We start from the raw sequence: 20,035 nt of genomic DNA, 5'->3' as shown, positions 1-20,035 counted from the left end.
ACACAGTAGAAGGTAGTAGATTAGAATATGGATTTTGGGGTTAGATAGAAACCCTCCTGCCACATATTTGCTATAGGATTTTGGACTGATTACCTAACTTTACATCATCTCAGTGCATTCTGCTATAGAATGAAGTCAATAACAGTTGCTTTCTCCTGATTAGTCTGTTTTGAGGATAAAATGTGATAACATAGATAATATCTCTCATGCAGTACATGATGGCTGATATTGTTAAAGGTTAAATGATTACCAAGATCACCTGAGTAATAAAGATGGGGCCCCAACCCAAGCCCCCCACCCCTGGCTGCTCAGTCCCAGGATCTCCCACTTTATCAGCACTCTTGTGGTTCAAGAACCATCCTCTGATTTTTCTGGGTGAGAAAGAATTCCTCTGGTGTTGCTTGAAAGTGAATGGACACTTTCTACATGAACTTCCTTAACTATGCACATTTAATGAAAGAAGGGACCCTTCATCTGGCATGAACTATTCCTTTTTTTCCCTCTGCTAAGGGCTGAAGTTGGGCTGTCCCCTAAATAGAGCCTGTGATCTCAAGTCTGGGGCTCCTTTTGATCAAACTGTGAATAGCTAATGAGCAGCCTGCCAGGAGTGAGAGTGGGGTGAGAGGCCAGGTCCGAGGACATCCATCAGGAATAAGACACTTGTGGTTGTAGACTATTGAATACCAGGCATCCAAGATCATTATTCACGATTGCTCAAAATGATTTCTCAGACTTGGCACCTGTGTATTAGGCACACACCCACCAAATGCCCTCACCCATCTGAGGCAGCAATGGTGGGAAACGCCTCTCAGGGCTGCATAACTGGAGACACTCGAGTTCTGCAGGTGAGCAACAAACAGTGGTGATTGGTCTCTGGATAACATCCTGAGTCTGTCGTCTCGTTCAGAGTACTGTACAGTTCCTGGGAAGTAGGACACAGTTTATCACAGTCCTGAGCAATTTTCGAGAGTGTGGATTGGATATCCTGATACAGTGAGGGGCAACTCAGGACACTATTCCACTTCTGATACCAAGAGTCCCCTGGAGGCCTTGCCTATGGGTAGGTGAGTGCTTTGAAAACTGTAGAAGCATTTTGAAAGATTTTTATCTTTCCTTGTTTTGTATTTATTTTATGAAAATTAATTCATCTTGTATAATACAACAAACTCTCTAGATCTGTGGTTCTTTTTAAAATGTCTTTATTATTTTTGGCTATGCTGGGTCTTTGCTGCCGCATGTCAGCTTTCTCTAGTTGCTGCAAGCAGGGGCTACTCTTTCTTGCTGTGCATGGGCTTCTCATTGCAGTGGCTTCTCTTGTGGAGCACAGGCTCTAGGCTCGCGAGCCTCATAGTTGCAGCGCATGGGCTCAGTAGTTGAGGCTCCAGGGCCCTAGAGGGCATGGGCTCAATAGTAGCAGTACAAGGACTTCGTTGCTCCAGGCTGTGTGGGATTTCCTGGGCCAGGGGTCAGACAGGTGTCCCCTGCATTGGCAGGTGGATTCTTATCCACTCCAACCCAGGGAAGTCCCTGGATCTGTGGTCTTAATTCCTTTAGGAGGCTGGATGAAGCAGAACTCACAGACTTCTTGGACCCTCTATCCACACAGATACCTATACACACAGACACACACACAATTTCATTTTGGATTTTAAGGAATTCGTGTTCTGTGAACCATTGATTGGGAGAAGGGATGAAAACTGATGGAGGAATACAGTAAGCTCCCCACACACTTTTGAAGACTGCATTCCTAAGTCCAATCAGTTCTTAAGTCCAACGAAGTTAGCCTAGTCCAACTAATACAATTGGCTATATAGTACTGTACTGTAATAGGTTATAATACTTTTCACACAAATGATACATAAAAAACAAATGCACACAAAAGAAAATATTTTAAATCTTACAGTACAGTATCTTGAAAAGCACAGTCGTACAGTACAACAGGTGGCATACAGGGGCTGACATTGAGTGAACAGGCAAGAATTACTGACTGAGCGGTGGTACTGTGCTTCTTTACACAGTACTGCTCAGTAAAGTACACAGAAGCACCGCCACTTGTAGACGATGCATGCACGTGACGATGCGCTCCAGACACGTGACGATGCGCTCCAGACACGTGACGATGTGCTCCAGACACGTGATGATGTGCTCCAGACACGTGACGATGTACTCCAGACATGTGATGATGTACTCCAGACGTGAGAACTAGCTTGCGTGACTGAACATGAGAATGTGTGTTTGCACCTTTGAGTTTGCAACTTGAAGGTTCGTATGTAGGGGACTTACTGTGGTACATTCAAGGGCACAGGAGGAGGATTCTGGGGAAGGGGGCCAGATCCTGGTATGCACTTTCATGAGTCAGATTCTTGAAGAGCTCATTAAAACAGTTTAGGGTCCTAGAAGGAGAAAAGAAGGAAGGGAAACCAGATAGAAAGAAGAGAGGTGGGAGGGAGAGGAAGGGTGAGAGACATGGAGGGTGAAGAAGGCAGGTGGGCAGAGACAATCAGAGATGTTCAACAAATGCAAATGACTGTCTCCTCCACAGCAGGCACAGTCCCAGAAACAGGCTGGGCAGATGTACATGAATGCTGTTTTGTCTGGAAGGGGTTCTTAGAACAGAAGGGAGCAAATGTGCCATCATTTAGCCCTGTAGAGGGGTACACACAGTACCTGGAGAGGACAGTGGGGGACACTCAGGGAAAGGCTTCCAAACAGAGAAGAGATTTGAGCTGGGCCTGAAATCTAACAGTGATTTCAGCAGGACACATCAGTTTAAATATTTTTAGACCTCTGGAGTGCCTGGGAAATTATACTGGCAGTATGACTAATCTCATTGTTTGGAACTCTTATTTCAGCTGGACTCATTCAACGCGTATGGGTGAGGCATCTGCTCTGAGGCATGGACTGAGGGAGAAAGAGGAGCAGCATCGTACGTGGCCTGCAGGGTGCAGGACTTAGGTTCCAGACAGGGGAAGGACGCTGCTGAACACAGACAAGGGGGAGGCCAGGGGAGGCGGAGACCAGGAGGCTGGGATGAGGCAGTCAGGACAGCCCGAAGCAGGAAGATTCTTCTGGGCTCAAAGCACCAAGAGCAGGAACTGATGGCTGAACCCAGAGAAGAGGGTTCTCCTGGCTCTGCCATGTCCAGCCCTCTGCAGCCCCATGGACTGCAGCCCACCAGGCTCCTCTGTCCATGGGAATCTCCAGGCAAGAATACTGGAGTGGGTATTCCTCCTCCAGGGGATCTTCCCGACCCAGGGATTGAACCCATGTCTCTTGTTCAGTGCCTCCTGCACTGGAGGCAGATTCTTGACCACTAGCACCACCTGGGAAGCCATACCCCACCCCCACCACCCCACCAGCAAGGAGAACCTCCATCAATTAGATGCTGAAGACATGAGTTTGAAGTAGGCTCTGGGAGTTGGTGATGGACAGGGAAGCCTAGGGAGCTGCAGTCTATGGGGTCGCCAAGAGTCAGACACGACTGAGTGACTGAACTGAACTGAGGATTTTCTTTTTGCCTCTTCCTCCCATTTTCTCAGCAGTGTCATTTTGTGAATGATAAGTTTTAAAAGGTTATTCCTGTTTGTCTTTGTTTTTATAGAATTCCTTGAAAACATAGGTATGCTCATCTGAAATAATAATATCCTAGGAGCCCAGACTATGGCTAGGCTCATAGATGAAATGGCAAGTATTTTAAAAATACAATTGTATAAATAAAAGATGAAAAAGCTCAGGTTTACTAAGTTCAGGCAAGACTGATGTATAAAACAGAAAATTAGTCCTGTTGAGAGATTAGATGTATATATGCCTTAGAGAGATTACCTGCATACAGAAACATTTTTTAAAGCTCTCAGTAACTGAAGCTACTATTTGTTTATGTATTTATTTTCACTCCACCTCTTCCTACAGAGGTTTTAAGGGGGTAATGAAACAGATTTATAATAATTCATAATTTTTCTAATTGATAATAATGATCATTAGTGCTTAGAAAAGGACCCAATAATAGCCCTTGCTTTGACTTACAATACATCTTATGGTAAGAGACAAAAGGAAATCACAAAGGGAAATAGTTGATTCTTCTACATCTTGAAGTTGCTTACATAATGCACATACTTTGGACTTTGGGAATCTTAAAAATAAACCTCATCCTAAACTCAAAAAAAAAAAAAAAAACAATTGTAGTGGTTTTCCATTTTTAAATATCTCTTTCATCTGTGCAGGGGCGGTAAACTATCTTTTCCTTCTACCCTTCTGCATTCTCAGCTGGGGTTCTGTAACAAAAGACAGATTAACAAGAGACAAGTATATAAACTTATTTAATATCTATATTTTTGTGACTGAGCCATCATAAGGAGTGAAGAGCCCAAGCAGTGGTTGACTCAGAGAGTCTCTCCAGCACCTGCTATTTCTCAAATTCATTCAGCTTAAAATATTCTATTCCAGAGCGCCCTATTTGGAGGTGCTGTGTCTTGAATCCCATCACCTGCTCTCCCTATCTTCTAACAGATTTTATTATACCTCACCTGATTCCCTATTCTTCTTAGTTCTGGGCTTAACTTCCTTAAAAGAGAAGGAAATAAATTCCATGTCATTAGAAGGGCAGCCAATGAAGATGGAATAAGACATACCTGCCCCCCTCAGAGGCTGTTTGAGTGTCTAGGAATATAGACACTCAATTCGTCACTGATTCATCATTACAAACATATTTATCCTGAGCCTACTGCATACTTGCCACAGTCCCAGGAGCTGAGGACAGAGCAGAGCAGGAAAAGTAAGTACAAAGCCCTCCCCTCTGAGATCTTACATTCGAGCAGGAGAGAAACACTAAAAACAGGCCATTAAAATACATAATACGTCAACTTGATAAAGACAAATGAATGAACTAAAGCAAGGAAGAGACATGGGAATCCTAAGGGAAAGGAGGGCAGCAGGTTAAACAGAGGTCAGGAAAAATCCTACTGAGGGCAGCATCGAGCCAGTGCAAAGACTTCCATGAGTCCACGAAGCCCTGTTTTGCCTCAAGAGAAGTATTTTTTTGGAAAGGTCTTTTTTTGGTGGTAAAATAGGTATAATAAAAAACTTACATTTTAAAACTATTTTAAATCTACAACTCAGTGCATTAAATACATTCACTATGTCATGCAACCACCATCACTAATTGCAAAACTATTTCAAATGGAAACTCTGAAAACCATTAAACAATTAAGCAATAACTCCCCGTTCCTCTTCCCCCCGGAGACCCTGGAAAACTTTAATCTACTTTCTGTCTCTATGGATTTGGCTATTCTAGATATTTCATGTAAGTGGAATCCCACAATATTTGTGCTTTTATTTCTGGCTTATGTCATTTAGTATAATGGTTTCAAAGTTCATACATGTTCTAGCGTGTGTCATAATTTTCTTGATTTTATGGGTAAGTAATATCCCATATGCTACAATTTTGTTATCCATTAATCTGTTGACAAGCATTTCATTTGTTTCCACATTTCGGCTATTCTGGATAATGTTCCAGTGAACATTGGCATGTAAGTATCTGTTCAAGTCACTGTCTTCAGTTCTGGACTTCTACTAAAAATGAAATTGTTGGATCATACAATATTTCTATGTTTAGCTTTTTAAGGAAGACACTAAACTATTTTCCATATGGTTTCACCTTGTATATTCCCACCAGCAATATAAAAGGATTCTGATTTTTCCACATCACTGCCAATATATTTTGTTTTTCTGGGTTTCTTCTTTTGTTTTAAAATTATACCTGTCCTAGTAGGAGAAAGCGTTAAGCGAAAGTGTTAGTTGCTCAGTCATGTCTGACTCTTCATGACCCCGTGGACTGTAGCCCACCAGGCTCCTCCGTCCATGGGATTCTCCAGGCAGGAATACTGGAGTGGGTTGCCATGTCCTTCTCCAGGGGACTTTCCTGACTCAGAGATCAAACCCAAATCTACCTCATTGCAGGCAGATTCTTTCCCGTTGGAGCTACTATGAAGAAGTATCTCATACCTACTATTGTGGTATCAATTTGCATTTCCCTAATGACTAATGATGTCACCCATCTTTTTATGTGCTTATTAGCCAATTATATATTTTCTTTAGAAAATGTATATTTAAGTCCATGGCCCATTGTAAAATTGTGTTGCTTTGCTTTTTTGTCATTGAGTGTTAGGAGTTATTTATATGATTTGGATACTAAATCCGTCTTAGATGACTGGCAAACATTTTCTGTTTGGAGAGATCTTTTAAATAAAAATCATATTGTGTGTGTGTGTGTGTGTGTGTGTGTTAGTTCCTTAGGCATGTCTGACTCTTTGTGACCCCATGGGCTGCAGCCCACCAGGCTCCTCTGTCCATGGGGATTTTCCAGGCAAGGATACTGGAGTGGGTTGCCATGTCCTCCTCTAGGGGACCTTCCCAACCCAGGGATCAAACCCAGGTCTCCCACATTGCAGGCAGATTCTTCACCGTCTCAGCCACCAGGAAAGCCCATGAACACTGGAGTGGGTAGCCTATCCCTTCTCCAGGGAATCTTCCTGTCCCGGGACTAGAACTGGGGTCTCCTGCATTGCAGGCAGATTCTTTACCAGCTGAGCTACCAGAGAAGCCCCAGCTGGTGGATATGATGCTCTAGAAATATGGAAGGAAATATGAATCTGGCAAAGGATTGACAGTAAAGAATGACCTCTTTTTCCTGATTTAAGAACAAAAGTGACAAACCAGGGCTCCATGTCTCCCTGCTGTCTTCATGGATGTGAGAAATTAAGTTAAAAATAAATCAGGTCAGTATCATTTAGAATTTATAATTTCTCCCTCATAACTTCAATATGTTTCATGAACAGTTATTCATCAAAAAAGCCACAAAGTTAAGCATAAAACCTATGCCTATATGTGACAAACACAAGCTCAAGTATCTTTCAAAAGCCCTACATTTTCTGGGGCCCCCACTTTCCAGGCCAAAATGGTTTGCAAAGACCTGCCTCTGTGTCATTAGTAATGGTAGTGATGTGGGAAATCTTTACTTTGATCAGTTCATGCCTGTAATTAAAAACCTTGACCCGTTGTTCCTGCAGAACCAGCTCTGCATCGCCTCTGCTCTTGAAGTGGTCCTCACCATATTAAAGAGCTGTGTGTGTGTGCACTCAGCTGTGTCCAACTCTCTGCGACTCCGCGGACTGTAGCCCACCAGGCTCCTCTTGTCCATGGGATTCTCCAGGCAAGAATCCTGGAGTGGGTTGCTCTTTCCTTCTCCAGGTGATCTTCCTGACACAGAGATTGAACCCGTGTCTCTTGTGTCTCCTGCATTGGCAGGCAAATTCTTTATCTGAGGATAAATCAATCCAGCTTCGTTAAATGAGGTTTTAAAAGACTCATTCATACAGGAAGCACTTTACTTTATGTTAGCAACTGTTTACTTCCCAAGGACCAAAATTCTAGAAAATACACTTTGGGAAATGCTAACCCAGATGGACAATTCCTTTCCTGGAATGTTCTGCCTCTCCTTAGTTTTATCTTATGAATCTCAGAAGAAAACCTGCTTCGTCTCCACCGGTGTTTTTCTTTCCTCTTCTGTAGTTTCTTTGATCTTCGCTTTTCTCTAGGAAGCATTAAAAATGTCAGTGAATGACATTCTGCAGAACTGAGTCTCATCATGAAAGCTGAAATAGAATTAAATATATATATATATATATATATATATATATAGTAGTAGTGCTAGTCACTCAGTTGTGTCCGACCCTTTACGACCCCATGGCCTGTAGCCCGCCAGGCTCCTCTGACCATGGAATTCCCCAGGCAGGAATACTGGAGTGGGTTGCCATTTCCTTCTCCAGGGGATTTTCCTGACTCAGGAATCAAACTGGGATCCCCTACACTGCAGGCAGATTCTTTACCGTCTGAGCCACCTGGGAAGCCCATATATACATATATGCATTCAAAGCACAAAAACATCTATATTATTATTGGTTCAAATTCTTTCTACTGTTTTAATCTTTTGACACCCCTATGGCAGTTTTATGGGCAATGGACCATCACTTGGAATTTCTGAGCAGAGATATTAATAACTCAGCAGGGGTGTGGAAATGTGCCCATGAATGTGGTAAAGACTGAAAACTGAGCCCCGTCTGAACACACAGTCTACCAGCAAGGGGGTGTGGTAGCTCACGGCCATCCTGCCCATTTGTACTTAGAAAGGGGCAGTTGGTTCATAATGAGCTGGTTCAACAAGCCTATAGCTTCTTTCCTGCTGCTGTGACTGTGAGCTCGTACTGTAATTATAACAAGTGATTCCATAAACATTATGACCATGTATTAAACACATGTGATAGCATCAGAGAGACACCATAATAACAGCAGAATGTTAACAAGCAAAAACGTGTTCGTGTTTGACAAAGCATAACACGAAATTTCCTTAAGCAGTGCTTTTCCTTTTAAAGAACGCCAGCAAATTTGGAACATAAGATTTACATCAGCTAAACAACCAAACAAGCAACAATACACTGGGAAAAAGAAACCCTACAAAATATGAATCCCAATTCAGAATTTCAGAGAACATATTGAGCTTCTTATCCTCAGCCTAGACCGAGAATGACAATGTCATTTAGGAGTAAAAATTTGAAATTTAGTATAAGGAAGTACACTTGTTGGGTAAATAAGTTTTAATTGAGATATTTAGAGGACAAAGAGATATAGGACCAAATGCAGGTCAAATAATATTAGCCAGGACATGGAAGCAACCTAGATGCCCATCAGCAGACAAATGGATAAGGAAGCTGTGGTACCATATACACCATGGAATATTACTCAGCCATTAAAAAGAATTCATTTGAATCAGTTCTAATGAGATGGATGAAACTGGAGCCCATTATACAGAGTGAAGTAAGCCAGAAAGATAAAGATCATTACAGCATACTAACGCTTATATATGGAATTTAGAAAGATGGTAATGATAACCCTATATGCAAAACAGAAAAAGAGACACAGATGTACAGAACAGACTTTTGGACTCTGTGGGAGAAGGTGAGGGTGGGATGTTTCAAGAGAACAGCATCGAAACATGTATATTATCTATAGTGAAACAGATCACCAGCCCAGGTTGGATGCATGAGACAAGTGCTCGGGCCTGGTGCACTGGGAAGACCCAGAGGAATCGGGTGGAGAGGGAGGTGGGAGGGGGGATCGGGATGGGGAATACATGTAAATCCATGGCTGATTCATGTCAATGTACGACAAAAACCACTACAATATTGTAAAGTAATTAGCCTCCAACTAACAAAAATAAATGAAAAAAAAAAAGAAATAAAGGTTAGATTTCTGCTCTAAAAAAAAAAAGACGAAATGACCAGCATCTATTAGAGCAGGGGTCCCCAACCTCTGGGGTCTAATGCTTGATGATATGAGGTGGAGCTGATGTAATAGTAACAGAAATAAAGTGCACAATAAATGTCATGAGCTTGAATCCTCCTGAAACCATCCCCTCTTTCTGCTCCGGGGGAAAACTGTCTTCTATGAAACTGGTCCCTGGTGCCAAGATGTTTAGGGACTGGTGTATTAAAGGACAAGGGTCACACTACAATGGTTGCAATGACGGTGGACCTCGCTGAGGGTCAAGACAAATGAAAAAGCGTGAAGAGCGTAATCTCATTATGACAGCTACGTATAGAATACAGAGACATGTACATCTGTGAAAAATACAGAACTGGTGGGAAATCAAATAATCAGAATTTGAGACGCCTGTTTTGAGAATACCTTTTGACTCATTGTGCTGGAAAGTGGGAAATACATGTACTGAACATTAGGAGAACATGTACTCAGACACTAGTTTGAACTCCCCCAGGAAGGCTAACTTCTGTAACAAACATCTAATACATGGTTATTTCTCACACTTTTCACAGAGCCATGTTGCGGAGCAGGGTTCTGCATCACCAAGGCATTCAGGAACCCGAGGTGCCTCTATTGGCTCCACGATTCCTAGGGCTTCACAGTCTTTCAGACCATGTCTGATCAGGAGAAGAAGAAAGAAAGAGAGTAAGAGGGCTGGGTGAAAACCTTGGTACGCTTGGAACCTGAAAGGTGCAGGTATCACCCCCACCCAAAGTCCTCTGGCTGCAACTCCACCATGTGGTCCCACCGATTCTGGGGAAATATAGTCTCACTAGAGTCAAGGAGGAAAATGAAAGGGGTTTATCTCTGCCACATGAACTACAAGTGAAATTTTTTTGTTTCACTTATTAGTTGTCAGTCCTCAAATCAGACAGAACTGGGTTCAGCATCAGGTCGCCCCATTTATCAATTATATATATGGCCTTGGACAAGCTACACAAACTTTTGGAGTCTCATTCTTCTTCACTCTTAAATTGGGTAGAAAGTGAAAGTATTTGTCCTTAAGTCTTGTCTGATTCTCTGCAATTCCATAGACGGTAGCTTGATGGGCTCCTCTATCCATGGAATTCTCCAGGTAAGAATACTGGCATGGATAGCCATTTCCTTCTCTAGGGGATCTTCCCAACCCAGGGATCAAACGTGGGTCTCCTATGTTGCAGGCAGATTCTTTACCATCTGAGGCACCATTGGATAATAATGGTATATTTATCATAGAGAATCCATGAGGTTTAAGCAATATGAATTATATAAGGAAGTTAGCATAGTTTCTGGCATAAATAAGCATTCATGAAAGGTTAATTTATTGCAAGATTCGTATCAGGTCTAAAGTTTGAGATTTTGTTTTTCTTATATTGGTTAATAACAAGTCAGCTCATAGTCAGCTCAAAGTCATCAGAGAAGGAAACGCTTCCAGGGTTGGCAAACATTTAACATCTGTGTGTGTGTGTTCAGTCACTCAGTCATTCCTAACTGATGGCCACCTTTTCTCCCTTTGACATGTCATCAGAGTCCTTATAAACTCAGCATCAGAGTTGGCATGGCATGAGTGATGCAACCTATCTGCCACCAAGAATTTAAATTTTACCCTAATAAAAAGTGAGATCAAATGCTCTGGGACCAGTTGCACCATACAGGTAACAGGTTTGGTTGCATGAAAGATCTCGATTTCAAAGTTGAATTTAGCATGACTCAGAGAGGAGAAAAGTATAAAGTAACATCCAGATATATGAAGTCTAGCTGGGGAGCACGTGAGCCAGAAAAAAGAATAAGGATAACTGAAGCTCATAAAGAATTTTAATGACCAATTGAATCTCCAAATCAGAAGCTAAATTAAATAAAATCAGGGCTGATGAAAACCTATTTGATTTGAGCACAATAAGAGGTTTTCAGTAGGCCTCTGGATGCTATTTGTGTGCTGTGAGGAACATAGGACTACAGGCGGAGGAGGTGAATTGTTTGTGTCTGCAGATAAAACAGGTTGAACTCCTTCTCAAACAACATAGCCAAAATACAAGGGAAGAAATTGGTTCATGCTTAGGCAGGAGTTGATGATTGAGGAAGGATTTTTCAATAATAGGAATCACAAAAATATGCTTAAAACTGTATGGAAAGATCCCAGAAACCAAAGTTCTCTTTCGTAATCACAGCAGAAAAAAAAGGAAAAACCCCAGAGAGAAAACATGCAGGAGCCCAGCCGAGTGACAAGAAGTCAGAGGAAATCAGTGAGAGGCCAGACGCAGCTCGCAAACCAAGGACTCCAAGTGGCAGGAGGGAAAATGGCAAACTCTCTGCAAGCTGGGAATGGTACAGAGAACCTGGGAAAACCAGGGCAAGTGGATCTAAGCTGGATGTTTCAAAGTAGGAACATAAATTCCATTTTAGATTAGGACAGGGCTGCAGCTGAGGAGTCTGTGAGTCATGGGGTGGGACTGCCCACGTATAGTGGCTTTGCCAGGCCATGCTTTCATCTCCAGTTCCTCCTTTAGCCCTAAAATCTTCTTTCCTCTCTGACAGTCCCTCATGCACCACCCCAGGGACTGAACCCAGGTATCCTGCATTGCAGGGGGATTCTTTACTGTCTGAGCTACCAGGGAAGCCCAAGAATACTGGAGTGGGGAGCCTATCCCTTCTCCAGGGGATCTTGCTGACCTGGGAATGACACTGGGGTCTCCCGCATTGCAGGGCAATTCTTTACCAGCTGAGCTACCAGGGAAACAATCAGTGCTTACAACCACTATTTCCCTCACTTGTTAGGTGAGAATAATATTAACAATACATCTTTTAAAAGACTGTTACAAGAATAAAATAAGAAAAGACATATAAAACAACTAGCATTGTTCCTCATGTTAATAGATTCTCAATAATGACTGGCTATAATTATTTAAAAGCAGAAGAATTCCACTCTACGGTTCTTCTATAGTTTGGTGTCCTAATTATTTTATTTGATTGCTTTGCACGGCATTAAAAAAATAAATCGGATAACTTCTGTTTCTGGCCATGAGAGACTCATAGGATCCAGACTCATCCTCCCACCATAAATAACTAGAAAACTGGACAAAAATATGCAAAAAGCTGTTTTTAGGCACTGAACCAGTATAGTAGAGGACAATGGTCTTTGATAAATAAGGGAAAAAAACAGAGGTAAGCCCTGTGATAGCTCTGGCTTTTTTCTTAAAGGCAATTTATGGATCAACATGCAGAAAGGAGAACTCAAAACGAAGCCCTGCAGTCTCTCAGAGTTGAGGAAATTGAGATTGTACATTGGGAGGGTGAGGGATCTAAAAATTTCAGGGAGAGTGTCAGAAACAGTGGAGCCGTAAGCAAAAGAGTTTCTGAAACCTATGTAGGGGTCACTTCTAAACTTTGGTGAATACTAATAGGTATGCAGTATGTCTGAATGCCATAAGTAAGGTAAGACTTCCTGAAATCAAGTGAAGAATAACTTCCAAGGAAAGAACAATTCTGAGAACTTATAAGCTAAAGTTCCCAGAGCTCATGCAGAGCTAGAACTCTTTATGTTTCCAAAAGCCAGAGTGGAAAGACCAAACTGAATACATGGGCATTCAGTAGAGACTTCAGAACACTCACAGCTTCCTAGTGGGACTAAAGTGGACCTACACTTACTATAAATAAAGCTTAAAATCAAGTCTCAAAAGGATCAAAGTGATCCACAAGTAACCTCATGGCCACCAACACTTTCTAAAGAAAAAGAAAAAGCAAAAAAAAAAAAAAAAAAAAAGCAGCACTCAACATTATAAAATTCACAAAATTCATTCAATTAACTCCTTAAGTTTAAGCTATATCAAATAGTTGTGGAAGATGTGTAGAAATCACAATTCTTTAAAGTATCAACTTAACAAGCATTTTTTTGAAATAGTAGTTAGGATAAAAAAATTTTCCATCTAAAGTAATCACTGCTAGATATGCAAGGAAGTAGGAAGATGAGTCCTATAAATAAAAAAGAAATCAATCAATCAATAGAAACAGATCCAGCCGTGACAGGGAGAATAAAATTGCCAGACAAGGATGTTAAACATGCTCAGTGTGCTCAAATTTTGAAGGAAAGTATAACGTAACAAGGATAAGAAGAGAAGGTATAAAAAAGAACCAAATGAAGTTGAAATGAAAAATAAAACATATGAAATAAAAATTTTACCAGACAGGATTTATAGCAATTAGACACTACCAAAAAATTCAGCAAAGTTGAAAAAGCAATAAAAGAAGCCACTCAAAACTTAAGCACATAGAATAAGAAACACTTAAAAAAAAATCCAAGAAGAATCTCAAAGAAAATATCAAGTGGTCTAACAAGTACATATCATCAGAGTCCAAGAAAAAGAGTTGGTGGACAGAACAGAAAATATACTTAAATGAAATAAAGGCCAAAAATTTTCAAATTTTGATAAAAATAATAAATCTATAGACCAAAGAAAGAAAAAATGTCAAGTTTTGATAAAAACAATAAATATATAGACCCAAGAAAGAAACAGAATGCAGGAAAAAAAATCAAGATTCATTACAATTGAATTATTAAAAAACAGAGATAAAGAGAAAATCTTAAACATGGCAAAGGAAAAAAGTCAAATAGGTATAGAAGAATAAGAATCACCTCAGACCTCATGGGAATTACGTAAACCAGAGGCAACAAAATGATGGATTTAAAGCGTGGAAAGAAAAATAGCATTATCATTTTAGAATCTTAACATTCATCTTAAAATACCTTCCAAAATTAAAGTGAAATCAAAAACTTTTTTAGACACACCAAAGCTGACAGAATTTACTGCTAGTAGACCCGAGCTATAAGAGATATCAACTTGAGTCAAAGAGAACAATATTTTTTTTCCTCAGACACATAGAAGATCCAAAGGAATGTATTAAAGCATAGTAGAACTAGTAAGTCATTTTAGCAAAATTGCTAAAATACACAGGACAAAATACTAAAGTATCTGTTGCTCCATACTAGAAATAAGCAATTGGAATATTAAATTTCAAAGCACCATACTATTTGGAATCTCATTATGAAATTTCATATCAGTTGTATTTATAGTAGTAAAAATGGCAAATAATACATAGGTACATGGAGAGATGAACAGACTTTTAAAAATGTGGCATATTTATACAATGGAAAACTACTCAGGAGAAAAAAAGTAAAAAACGTGTATGAATCTCAAAAACATATATGCTAAATAAAGGAGCTAGAGACAGAACAGTCCCGAGTGCTCATTTCAATTTTTATGAAATCTTAGATAAGACAAATCAATATACAGTGAACATAAGCTGATCAGTGGTTACCTGGGGTTTGAGGATGAGGAGGATATTGGATGAAAAATCAAATGATTAAATCTTTTGTGCTGGTAAAATAGTCATCATGATTTTATTAGTAATTATAACTATTTATCAAAACTTGAACTGTATTCTTTATTCCTTTAAGTAGACAATTGGCAAATATTTTTTATTTTTTATCATATATTTTATATTAAAAAAAAATTTTTTTGTATTGGGTTATAGCCAATTGACAATATTGTAATAGTTTTAGGTGAGCAGTGAAGGGCCTCAGGCATACATATACATGTGTCCATTCTCCCCTAAACTCCCCTCCCATCCAAGCTGCCAGGTAACATTGAGCAGAGTTCCATGTGCCATGCAGTAGGTCCTTGCTGGTTATCCATATACTTTAAATTATTGTATTTTGTGTCTGCATGCATGCTAAGTTGTTTCAGTCAAGACCAACTTTTTGCAACATTATGGACTGTAGCCCACCAGGCTCCTCTGTTCATGGGATTTCCAGGCAAAAATACTGGAGTGGGTTGCCATGCCCGCCTCCAGGAGATCTTCCTGACCCAGGGACCCAACCCAAGAGTCACTTCTCCAGCGTTTGCAAGCGGGTTCTTTACCACTAGTGTCGCCTGGGGAACCCATTGTGTTTTATGTTACGTAAATAATGTCACAATAAAGTAGGTCAAAAAATAAGTTGAGCCTGTCATTCTTTCTCCATTAGGACCAGTCCCTATGACTCCCTACTGCCTCATGCCAAGCCCACTACGTCCTATGAGAGGGACAAGAGCCAAGTGAGGCAAGTAAAGAAGTAGAAGGCAAGCTTTAAGCATGCGCTCACTCTCAGCATCGGGCACAGCCCTGTTCTGCTGCGTAGCCTGACTTTCTCGGCAGCCAGCTTTCCCTTCTCACCTTTCTTTTAAAGTTCACCAAAACAACCGCTTTCCTGTGCTTCTACCTGCTGTCCATACAACTGTGAGCAATGTTTCCCATCCTAATCACCTGGAAATCTTTTACCCTGATTAGCTCCCAATTACAGGCATGCTCTGGCTCTCCATACAGTCCTCATTAGCCTGGCCATCCAGTGCTGTGGTGGCAATTATTCTGCTCTTCAAAGGGCGTCTGTATCATCCTTTGAGCTTTGCTGTCTATCCTGAGCTCCAGATCTGAATTTTCCCCAGTCACTGTACAGTAACATAGGAAGTCTCATATTTATTTTACAACTCAACAGATAAATATAAAACCATCAACTTGGCTCCAAACTACCTTCTGACTTCCGTCTTCAGAAGTTCTCCCATCACACTGCTCCTTTCCATTGCCACATCCTGTCAGCTCCATCTCTTATAAATGTTATCGCTTTCCTTATTGCTTCTACCACCTACCTCCCCTCAAACTTACAACTCAGTATCTTTTACAAGTGCTGCCTGAAGACTAGCTGCTGTATACCTCTCAGTCTCTCCTATTCTAATCCACCCCACCCAGTTCCTGAAAGTAGATCTAACAATTTACTCTTGTTCTACAAAATTCTTTCTTTTATTGGAGTATAACTGATTTACAGTGTTGTGCTAGTTTCTGCCGGACAACAAAGTGAGTCAGCTATATGCATACATATATCCCCTCCCTCCCACCCCACCTCACTCCTCTAGGTCATCACAGAGCACCGAGCTCAACTCCCTCTGCACTACAGTGGGTTTCCACTAGCTGTCTCTTTCATACGTGCTAGTGTATTCCTGTCAAACTCAATCTCCAAAATCAGCCCACCCTCTCCTCCCCCTTCCCATGTCCACACGTCCACTCTCTATGTCTGTATCTCTATTCCCATCCCGGAACAAGGTTCGTCTGTACTATTTTTCTAGGCTATATATATTTATTGATATTGAAATTTGCTCAGTCAAGTCTGATTCTTTGTGTCCCCACACACTGTACAATCCATGGAATTCTCCAGGCCAGAATACTGGAGTGGGTAGCCTTTCCCTTCTCCAGGGGATCTTCCCAACCCAGGGGTTGAATCCATATCTCCCTCATTGCACGTGGATTCTTTACCAGCTGAGCCACAAGGAAAGCCCAAGAATACTGGAGTGGGCAGCCTGTCCCTATCCCAGGGGAGCAGAGGAGTAATGAGAGGTTAAGTGTGCAAGACCTGGAATTTGTCTTACAGGGTGAAGTGAATCAGAAAGAGAAAAACAAATATCACCTCTTATGAACTGAAGTTCACCCTGTGTGACAAACTCTCGGTCCACTCACATCTCTAAAAATGACCAGATTTCATTCCTTTTTATGCTTGAGTAATATTCCATTGCACATATATACCACATCTTTATCCATTCATCTGTCGATGAACACTTAGCTTTTTCCCACTTCCTGGCTATTGTAAATAGTGCTGTGATAAACATTGGGGTGCATTGTCTTTTTGAATTATGGTTTTCTCAGGGTATATGCCCTGTACTGACTCTCCTTCACATACTGAATAACAACAGATCCCTAGTTTATGTTCAAGGTTGTCTATTCTTTATCTTAAACACCCCTCCTTCACACTTATCTCTCATTACTCCTCTACTCAAATCATCTTAGAGGAGAATTGCACTTTCCCTGAATATACCACCTACTACATGTCTAACATTTGCTGCCGGTGATCATACTGGTTTGCTAAGACTGCCATAGGAAAACACCACAGATTGTCTTAAAAAACAGAAATTTATTTCCTCATCACTCCAGAGGCGAGAAGCCTGAAATCAAAGTATCAGCAGGATTGGTTTATTTTAAGAACTTTCTCCTTTGCTCATATATGGCCATCTCCTCCCTGTGTCTGCATATGGTCTTCCTTCTGCATGTGTCTCGGTTCTAATTTTCTTTCATAAGGACATTAGTCATATTGGAATAAGGCCCATCCATGTGACCTTATATTAACTTAATTACCTCTTTAAAGACCCTATCTCCCAAATAAGGCCATATTTTGAGGTATTTGGGGTTAGACTTTAACTTACAAATTTTGAAGGAGACACAATTTAGCCCCAAATAATGACCATTGGTTTAGTGTTCCCTTGTTCTTTGTTACAACCCATCCAATCTCTATCCAGCCTCAAACATCAGATCAGATATTACCTTCATCTTGAAGTTTTTCCATATGGGCAAACCAGACAGGCCCACTTACTATTCTGAGCCCTGGGAACATTTGGTTTGTACATCTGTCAGTATATGAATCATAATTACTATGCATTAGAGCTACTAGTAAAATTTTCTTCTCTCTTCTATAATGTAAGCTTTGTGTAGCCAGAGAAGGTGTTATTTTCATTATCTTGACATTGTTCTGGCACAAACAAATATTTGTGATTGAATATGGTACTCCAAGATAGGTCAGCCTTCAAGACAGGACTTTGGGAACAAAGAAAAGTTGCTTCCTTTTTTTTTTTTTTTTTTGCCTCCCTTTTCCTCACATCCTGATAAACTTCATTAGTTCACTTATGGCATTGGCAATTGATTGTAGATGAAGTACAATATCTTGATAAGTGTAATGATATTTTAGGCTTTTAGAGTAGATGTTAATAGCGAGAAAGCAGGAAGACTATTGAGAGTTGGGCCAAGGAACAAGGTAAAAAAGGAGTATAAATATTTATTGAGGATTTACTACAAGATAGGACTCTTAGTCCCAGTATTTTGATCACCTGGTGCAAACTGCTGACTCACTGAAAAAGTCCCTGATGCTGGGAAAGATTGAGGGCAGAAGGAGAAGAGGGCATCAGAGGATGAGACGGCTGGATGGCATCACCAACTCAATGGATATGAACTTGGGCAAACTTTGGGAGATAGTGAGGGACAGGGAGGCCTGGTGTGCTGCAGTCTATGGGGTCGCAAAAAGTCAGACACGACTGGGTGACTGAGTAAGAACAAAGACTTTTAGAAACTTTTTGCTCATTTAATCCTTATGACAATGCTATGGAGATAGGCTGTAGTTTTTCACATTTTACAAAAGAGAAACCTGAGGCTCAGAGAAGTTAAGTGACATGTAGTTCATAGCTAATTGGTACTTTATGGCACAACCAGAATTCCAATGCAGGTCCAGCATGTTTCCAATACTTGACCTCAAACTCTTTCTACCAAGTCCCACTCAACTGTAGCTCAGGTAGTTCTGATAGTAACACAGGATACGGTATTTCTTAGGTGGGAGGCACTAATCCAAGTGTCTCAGATACAGTTGTTGTTGTTGTTTAGTCACTGAGTCCTATCCGATTCTTTGCAACCCCAAGGAATATAGCCACCAGGCTCCTCTGTCCATGGGATTTCCCAGGTAAAAATTCTGGAATGGGCTGTAATTTCCTTCTCCATGGGATCTTCCTGACCCAGGGATCAAACCCACATCTTCTGCATTGACAGGCTGATCCCTTACCACTGGGCCACCTGGGAAGCCCACGTAGATATAGTAATTCATTTCATTTTTAAAACTCAGTGAGGTAGGCCCTGTATTATCACCATTTTACGTAGGCAGAAACTGTGGCACAGAGATGTGAAGTAACTCCCCCAAGTAATAATAAGTAGAAGATCCGAGATCTGACCTAAGCTGACTAAATGCAGAGTTTCAGGCCTGAACTACTGCCTATCTTCATAACAGGCCAACTTCCTGTGTGACCCTAGATTCATATTCCCACTCGGAATCTCTGCTCATCAGCTGTCTGATGAATAGCTATCTGGAGGCCAGCCAGACACAGACACACGAGGCAGTTCAACCTTTCCCAGTTTATTTCTTTCTTGTACTTTTTGTAGTGCAGTAACTACTGAAATAATAGGTACTAGACATTCACTTTTCACCCTTTGGGAAACATGCTTCCTAGTCCGCATGCCAGCACACATACCATCCAGCCCAAGCTGGGAGGTGAATTGTTTTTTTGTTTGTTTGTTTGTTTTAGGAAAAGTGCATTTCTCACATTTAGTTGATCTCCATGGGTTGCTTTTTGGTTTCGGTTTTATTTTTACTTTTTAAAGAGGAATGCATAAAGTGGGAAGTTGTCCAAAAGTATATCAATTATTTACACACAGCATTGTATGTGCAGGCACTGTATTTTTGCAGACACTGTCCCCAGCTGCTGCTAAAAGGCAAGAAGACATTTTGCTAAAGGTTTTACCTGTAGCAACTTGCTTCTATTTGTCGCCTTTGAAGAAGGAAATTGGATTTTACCAAGAAGTAGTGTGAGATGGTTCTGAACATTGCCTCTCTCCTGGTTCCCATGGTGGGGGGAGGACTCTCAGCTCCTTTCCTCTCTCTGCCCCTGTGGGGATGAAAGTAATTGATCTCACTGGTAAACATGGGGAGAATGGCTGGATAAAATGCTGTTCCTCTTTCACATTGCCTTGAACTGCCTTCATGGCTAAGAGAGGGAATTCACCTTAAATTTGC

Source organism: Dama dama, chromosome 22, assembly GCF_033118175.1.
Source record: "Dama dama isolate Ldn47 chromosome 22, ASM3311817v1, whole genome shotgun sequence".
Classification (NCBI taxonomy): domain Eukaryota; kingdom Metazoa; phylum Chordata; class Mammalia; order Artiodactyla; family Cervidae; genus Dama; species Dama dama.
Note: the sequence above shows the minus strand (reverse complement) of the source record.